The sequence below is a fragment of the Wolffia australiana genome, chromosome 3, assembly GCF_029677425.1.
Source record: "Wolffia australiana isolate 7733 chromosome 3, ASM2967742v1".
In the NCBI taxonomy this organism is placed as follows: domain Eukaryota; kingdom Viridiplantae; phylum Streptophyta; class Magnoliopsida; order Alismatales; family Araceae; genus Wolffia; species Wolffia australiana.
The window spans coordinates 12055468-12063487 of record NC_135837.1 but is presented as its reverse complement, the minus strand read 5'-3'; positions in this window follow the sequence as shown (position 1 = coordinate 12063487).

The window sequence follows — 8020 nt, the reverse complement described above, 5'->3', positions numbered from 1 at the left end:
TGCCGCTCCGTCGTGTGCCGGGCCGGGCACCATGCGCCCGCGAGCGTGGCAATCACACATGCCACCCCAGCCTTGACGATCACACATGCCATCAGTACCCGTGTCTACACTCAGGCGCGCAGTCCGCGCGACGCCGCCGCATTCGATGCCCCGAGCTGGGTGCTGCGCGCCCAGCATTACCGCAGGAGTGCCACGCGCCCACTATGTCGTCCCGCCGCTCTCTGTGCGCCACATGCCTTAGGTCTCCTGGCAGGAATGTCTCCCAGCCGTGCGCCTTGCACCCGCAATGCGCGCGCCACCCGCGCGGCTGCTGCGCGGCATCTCGCACAACTTCGCGCGCTGCGCCCACGGCATGCCGCCCGGCCTGCGCGTCCCGCACCCGCGCGCAGCGCTTGGCGCTGGCGGGTAGCGTTGGCGCCCGCGCGTGGCGTTTGGCGTTAGCGCCCAGCGCTTGCGCGCGCGCGCCAGTGCTGTTCGGCTCACGTGCTCCACGCGCGCAAACCGTACCTGATCCGTCCCGCCTTCGACGTGCACGGGCACGTGCACAGTCTGCCGTGAATCACCACCGATAGTGGCAATGGCCTAATAGATCAGGTATTTGGGCATCACTACCCATTATGACTCAGTCGTTTAAATATCATGAGCCAATACATGCGGACAGACCTTCCCAATAAGCACGCAGGCCTCTGGGCAAGGAATACCGCCAAGTTTGGGGCCTTACACTAGTTCATAGAGAAGAGATAAACTCTACTCAGCACATTTAAAATTTGGAAACATTACATTCAGCTTCATTCTAAAAAATGCTTATTTAGTTAAATTCAAAAATAATCTCACTTGCCTACATTCAAACTTTCATCTAACACATAACATAAAGTAACATTGAATAGGTCTTCATGAAAGAAACAATAAGAGAAAAAAAAACATTCTTAAACATTCAATAAACAAGTTGAACATTATGAAGATATTATATGAACAGCGACAGCTATACTTGAGTTAGGAGGGATGGAGGGAAAAAACTAAATTTCATTTGTCACCACCACCAAAATTAAAATAGCAGGCATATAAACAAGTTAATTTTTTAAATATTTAAGTCTTCTTTGTATATTTGTCCTCTTGGAGATCAGCTCAGCCTACAAGGCCTTCTGTTATCCACAAGCCATAGGGAATACTAGCTTGTATATGGGACTGATGTAGGTACCTATAAACAAGGACAATTCCGGCTGCTGTTTGCCCTGTTCCAATTTTTTTAATATCTACACGATTCTTTGAAATCTCAGTTAGAAAAACTCATATTTCTGCAATGGCGACTCTCCACTAGCAATGTAAACAATAGATGGGACAACGGAAATCACCAGGGGAAGGTAAAACGTGTATGTTCACACGACTGGAAAACTAGATGGAACAAAAGAAAAAGCAAAGATTTATAAAATTTTATTTCTGCGACTGAGACTGATAACACCCTAATTTCGGTCTTTATTTCATGTTATTAGCATGATTTATGCATTTAAAAGGCTTAAAATTGGGTTATTATCATATATTTACACGAAAATAATGCTTTCAAGTAATTTCTGATTTTTCCCTAATTTTCTGTTAATTATATGAATTTGTAAGTATTTATTGAAGCTCGAAATAATTCTTTTTGGATGAAAATGGCACATTTAAAATTTTATTTCGACATTTATCAACATGGGAATGAATCAGGGAATTTTCTAGAATTTTTTACGAATTTTTAGGAATTTTCTGGGATTTATTTCAAGAAGAAATGCAATTATTCTATTAAAAAGGGCATATTTATAAGAGAAAAAAAATGTATTTATGCAATTTCTAGACTTTTCGGGGCCTTTTTGCAACGTTTCGTTGCAAAAAGACCCTGAAAACAGCTCTCGGTCGCCATGGCAGGCGTAAAGATCCAATTTAAAATCATTCAGGGTTTATTTGCAATTGCATTATTAATTTTAGAGAAAATCGGAGGAGAGAGAGTGCCGAAAGGACATATATACAAATACCTCTGGGCGGCGTCAGATATCAATAATCTGTTTTATGAAGGGCTTTGTTGAAAAAGCGCACCGGTGCCTTCCGTCGCGTCGACGTGGCGAAATCATAGCCGTTGGATTAAAATCCAACGGATATGAGATGTGCACTACACGCAGGAGGTAAGTACACCGCCCGTGCAGCGCATACAACGCGCGTGCACGGGTGGTGACGTGGTGACAGTTTAATGGATAAGGTATAAAGAAACGCACCGGTACGTGCGTAACGATGCATATCCAAATCCCGCTTTTCGATTTTCTTTTGTTTTTTCTTTTTTCGCAGGTGGGGTACGTGGCGCACTGAGAGAGAGCCCGCCAAAGAAATTTGAAATGCGGCAACCAATAGGCTGCGGACACGTCATTGCGTGAATTAATAAATAAATCAATTTTAATCCAATGGTTAAAATTGGTTAAAATTGATTTATTAATAAAATTGGTTAAAATTGGTTAAAATTGATTTATTTTCACCATGTAACCTAGGTATAAAAGCTGAATTTCGAGAGGAGGGGCTCATTCTGGAGGGTGCTTCATCACAGCTCCAAGACAGAGAGGAGTCCCAGCCTGGATCAACAGTTTTGGTATTTTTTTCTTTCATTGTATTCAAACTTTTGTGCATTTTGAATGAAATAGGTTAAGTTGTTTGTTTCTTCATCTCCATTCTAGTCTGAACTTCTAAATCGCTTGGCTTGAGCGGCATGTACAAGCCCTGATTAGGATTGAGAGGAGAAATTGAGAAATTTTACCTGGGCATTCAATTGCATTACAAAAGAAAATTCTAAAAAATTTAGTTTTAATTCTTAGAATTCTCAATTTCCCCATTTTAGTTCTGAATTATCAATCTGCAAAAATCAACCCAACTCATTTTAAGAACCCTCTTTCAACCTCTCTAAATGACTTCTTGGATCCTTTAATTAGGATCAAAGAAGGGAATTTAGAGCCCTTAATTCTTCTAGTCTTCTCATCTCTTCTATCCCCCTCTCTAAATTCTCACCTAATTAGGGTGACTTGATCCTCATTGAAGATCAAATTCACTCTAATTAGGATCTAAAACACCAAAAATAAAATCAAATTTAAATTCCTACTTGCCTCCCTTGGACGACACTCATACTTATCACTATACATATTAAGTAGAGTTTTATAAATTTTATTGCATAAGCCAAAAATTCACAACGACAAGGGCTAAAAAAATTTGCGTAATTTTCACCCCTATTTTCGGTTTATCAGAGACACAAGATTGATAGAAAGGAATGCATTTGGTGAAGAAACATTACATCACATAATAGAGTGTCTTAAGAGAAAAGTCAGATGGCATGCGCCAGCATTCACGACATATTTATGCTCTAGTTTCAACCCGAATACTTGTTATAAGTCCAAAAACATAGTAGTTTTGTTTTTATCCAAATTAAAATAAGAAAAAACACACTTTCTATAAACCAAACCATCCTCATATTCAGACTTAAGATCTTAAATTGGCTAAAAGGTACCTCATAAGCAGTTGCGGAGTTATAAGTCACACAATAAAATTGAGATATTATCTTGTATGCAGTGTTCTATGACGCCACAAAAAGGGCATGTGTGTATACCTTATGCATCGAGATCTTCTTGAGAAACTAGTGCCTGCCTCCCGTATCAGTGGCATAGTTGATAATCCTAGTTTCAACATCATCAGGTTATTGAATGACCCAACCACATCTTGTACTCTTCTGCGTCACACTTTCTTCCCCTCCTAAGCTGAGCAGGGTTTTCAGGACTCGGACTCTTATGTTTATTCCCCGTTGGCTAGAGTTTTCAACCCTCTACTCATGATTATCACCTAGTCTATTGGAACAACGTGCTGCGAGTTTATCCCCCAAACTCTTTGTTAAGATGTGCATATCAATGGTGGGTCAAATAACAGAAATGAGAGGCAATTATTTCTAATATAATCTTCAGAAAATATTTCTTACAGATACAGTAACCCAGAAATGGAAGAAATTGAAAATTTTATCGCAATCTACGACAAATGCCTGGAATAAAAATAAGAAGAATAAGAGAAGGAGGAGGATGGGGAAAAGGTAGAAGAAGAAGAAGAATGATGAATGAGAAGTGTTGTCATCAGGAAAAACTCACGAGGAGCAACAGGAGCGATTGAGCAAGCGAACCGGAGTAACTGAGAAAAAGGTGCCCCTCTCAATCACCAACAAGAACTAGAGTGATAACATGAAATTTGTAATGTAAAATTGAGAATATTTCATACATACATGTGTTCTACTAGCCATATTTGCATGTTATCATAACTAAATTGACATAAATGGCTTGCACTATAGTTTCATGATTTTTTTATTTCAAGTATTTTTACATAACATTTGGCCTCGGCACATTGACAACTTATATTTTGAAGGGCATAAAATACTTGGGTAGAGGTATTTAATGATTTTAATAATTATTCTGGAATTTTCCATATTGTTTATAATTTTCTGGCCGTTATATAGCCTATAAATAATTTTTAGAACAAAAGAATATGTTTTAAAACTTATTTGGCATTTAAAAATGGATTTTTCAGTTAAATCACGTGGCATCCTCCAGAAAATAGTTATTAATAATCCTCCAGAAATTAATAATCCTCCAGTGATGTAACACAACTGCCGGGATCGAGCGGCTCGCGTTAACACCACAGGGAGTGGAGGGCAGAGCGACGGTGCGCAGCACGGGACGAAGGCTTCCGGTAGCAAAATGGTTGATGACGGTGATGATGCCAACACGTCTCCGGAGTGATCTCGACGAAGAAGTGAGATGACGTCGACACCCTCAAGCTGCAAATCTTGGATCTCTAAGAAGCCCCTTCGGAGTGATCTCGACGAGGAGGCGGTGATGATTCCGAAGAGTTGCTCAGCTTGAATCTATAAGAACGGCCTCGGAGTGATCTCGACGAGGTCGCGAGGTGGTGTCTCACGGAGGGATCTCGACATGAGAATGCATAGTGATGGCTCACGGAGTAATCTCGACGTGAGGAAGCTAGAACTATCTACGGAGGCAGCAGCATAAGGCGGCTGCATGTATATCCTATAGGAGGGGGCCTTGGAGGATAGCTACTTACGAAGCCCGTAACTAGAGGGTCCTAACTAGGTAGGCTGGTGACTTGGGAGGGTTCTAGCTAACTACGAATGGACGGTAACGGACGAGGGTATCGGCGGCGGCGGGTCATCAACAAGTCCTCGGAGTGACCTCGACCAAGAAATGTTGACGACGTCAACCATTGGGAACTGAAAGTCTGGATTCTCCTGGCTTCGTCCCGTAGTGATCTCGACGGGGCGAATGAAGATAACTGGAGGGGTCCTAACCGGTCGTGGAGCTAAGCAGGCGGAGGGGGCCGTGGGCAGCTGAGACGATGGGTGGTGGTTGGTGGGTTAAGGGCAGCCAAAGGTGAGCGGGGCCGGCGCGGGTGGGTCGCATGTGGTCGAAGGAGGATGGTGACGTCCGGAGAAGGTTCGAGGTGACTCGAGGAGGCCGGAGCCACCAGAAGGCGACTGGGTGAGTGACGGCGATCTGGCGGCAGAACACCCATGAGGGGCCAGATGGCCGTGGGGGCCGTGACCAGCCGAAGCCGCCGTTGCAGCTGCAGCCGTGACAGACCAAAGTTGGCAACCCGGCTGAGGCCGAGACGGCGGGCAAGGCTGGTAGGGTGGCCGTGAGTGACCATGACGGCCCCGATGGCTGTGGTCGGCAGCCGTGGGGTGTGGTGGCCGCGAACGCCATGGAAGCCGTAGCCGCAGAAATCCGTGGTGGCCGCAGTAACCGTGGAGGCCGCAGAGAGACCGTGACAGACCAAAGGGGCCGACGCGGCCGGGGTGGTCAAGGTCGGGACCGATCCAAAGCTACCATCGCGACCAAGGCCAGTCGGGCAGCCGAGGATTGCCGAGGGACGGCCAGAACCGGCCGTGGGCCGGTCGGAGGGAGGACGACGCCGGAGCTCCGGCGAGGACGACGGGGCAAGCCCTAACGGATAGTTCTTGATGGCATTTTCGTAATTTCACATAACTTCCCAAAAATCACAAGAAATCCTAAAATACTCCTAAAATGACTAACTACTCAATGGGGCTACATTGAGAAAATCCTTTTCAATTTCACCCAATTTATTACAAGGGGCAAACTTTCTTTTTATAGGGAAGAATTATGCCCAAATTCTGTTAGGGGAGATACAAACAGCCAAAACAAAACAAACAGCCAATAAATAACAGAAAAAAAAAAAAATTCCTTGAGGCATGATGGTCCCCTATCATCCAGAAATTGAGGGAAATGATTAGATGCACCAAATAGCCATTTTATTGGCTCACAATGGCATCTCATCTCATATTGCATCTTAGATCCTTAGATTAGAGTCAAATTTCATCTATAATTAATTTTTCACCAATCATTCCACTTTCTCACTCTAGGTTAGCTCACCTACTTTCTCTCGTTAGATCTGAAAATTGGTTGTTGTCAAATTCAACTATACATTTAAGATACCTAAATCCAAAATTGCATCAAATAATTTATTCATCTTGGAGCTGAATTTCAAAATCTCTTTGTTGCGTATCGATTCCCAATTTTAAAACATAAAACATTGTTTTGATAAATTATCTTGATTTCATTCTTGGTAGTACGAATTAATCTGACACAAGAATCAAATTTATCCTCTCTAGAGTTTTGTGACCGAAAATATTAAGATCACTACATTGAGTGTACTTACTTTTGTTACAAAATAATTGTAAACAAAATTAAGGCCCGTTAGATAAAAAATTAATTCATCATTAAATCTATTTCATATAAATTAGGATAAATTTTCATGAGAAGTGCCTCCCTGTGGTTCACCTCTTTCTGATCCTACACTCTACATTTTGAAAGAGATAATTTTATAAATCTATTGCATAATCTTAAATTTAAATGACACATTTAAAGTTTTAGGCTTATCAGATATCTGAGAGGAGAAAGGTTGAAGGCAAGAGTCAAAGGCAGGAGTCAGTGGCAGAGACAAGGGTCGAAATGGGAGTGGGGGGGTGGGGGTCAATGTTGAAGGTGGTACTTTGGATGATATCTCCTGGGAAACACTTTTCATATTGAGGAACATAAATCCTGTGATCTAATGAACCAGATATGCAACCCTCCATGGCAGAAGAGGGGGAAGAGATTAATGTACCTATGCATCTTTCTTGCATGTGACTCATGATGAATCAATTATGTTGGGATATAAATTATTGTTGTGATTAATTTCAGTCTTATGAAATAATATTTATACAATTTTAATCTAAATTAGAGGCATATTTTAGAGAGCAAGGATTAATGAAAGACGTAGAATAAAAGAAGAAGGGGTACTAAGATAATTATAGTAGTGAAAAATTGTATTATTTTTATAACTATTGAAATGCTAGACAACGAAAATGTTCAAAAATAAATACATAAATGAATAGTAAAGATATAGAGAAATGGTTATAAGTAGGAAAAACTTTCACGAAACAGAGTAAATAAAGCAAAAATTAAAGGAAATGAGACAGCTCATATGTTGTTTGCATAAATGAATAAATGACAGAGAGTACATGTCTAATATTCTTAATGTATACTAGTAGAATGAGATGGGTATAAAATCAGAGAATATGAGCATTTGTTAATGGTGTGAACGCATAGATATTTATATTTCAATTACATTAATCGCATGTCATAATTATATTCATATAATTTTGAAAAATTACCAGATTATCTGCTACGTAGGAGTCGATGTCAACTTCAGGCCTCCGCCATCAGCGGCATCCCCCTTCATATTAACTCTTATTTCTTTTCTGTACTGTGACTCGATCATCATTTCTTGTTTGACCTCATGCTCGTCAGCAAATTTCACCAAAAAGGAATAAAAAGGAAATAAAAATAAATAAGGAGACCTTTCTTCATTCATGTTTTACAGTGGCTTTTCTATTACAGTCAGAGAAATACTAAAACAATGACATATTCCAGGTTTAAAGGTAAGGAACAATAAAATT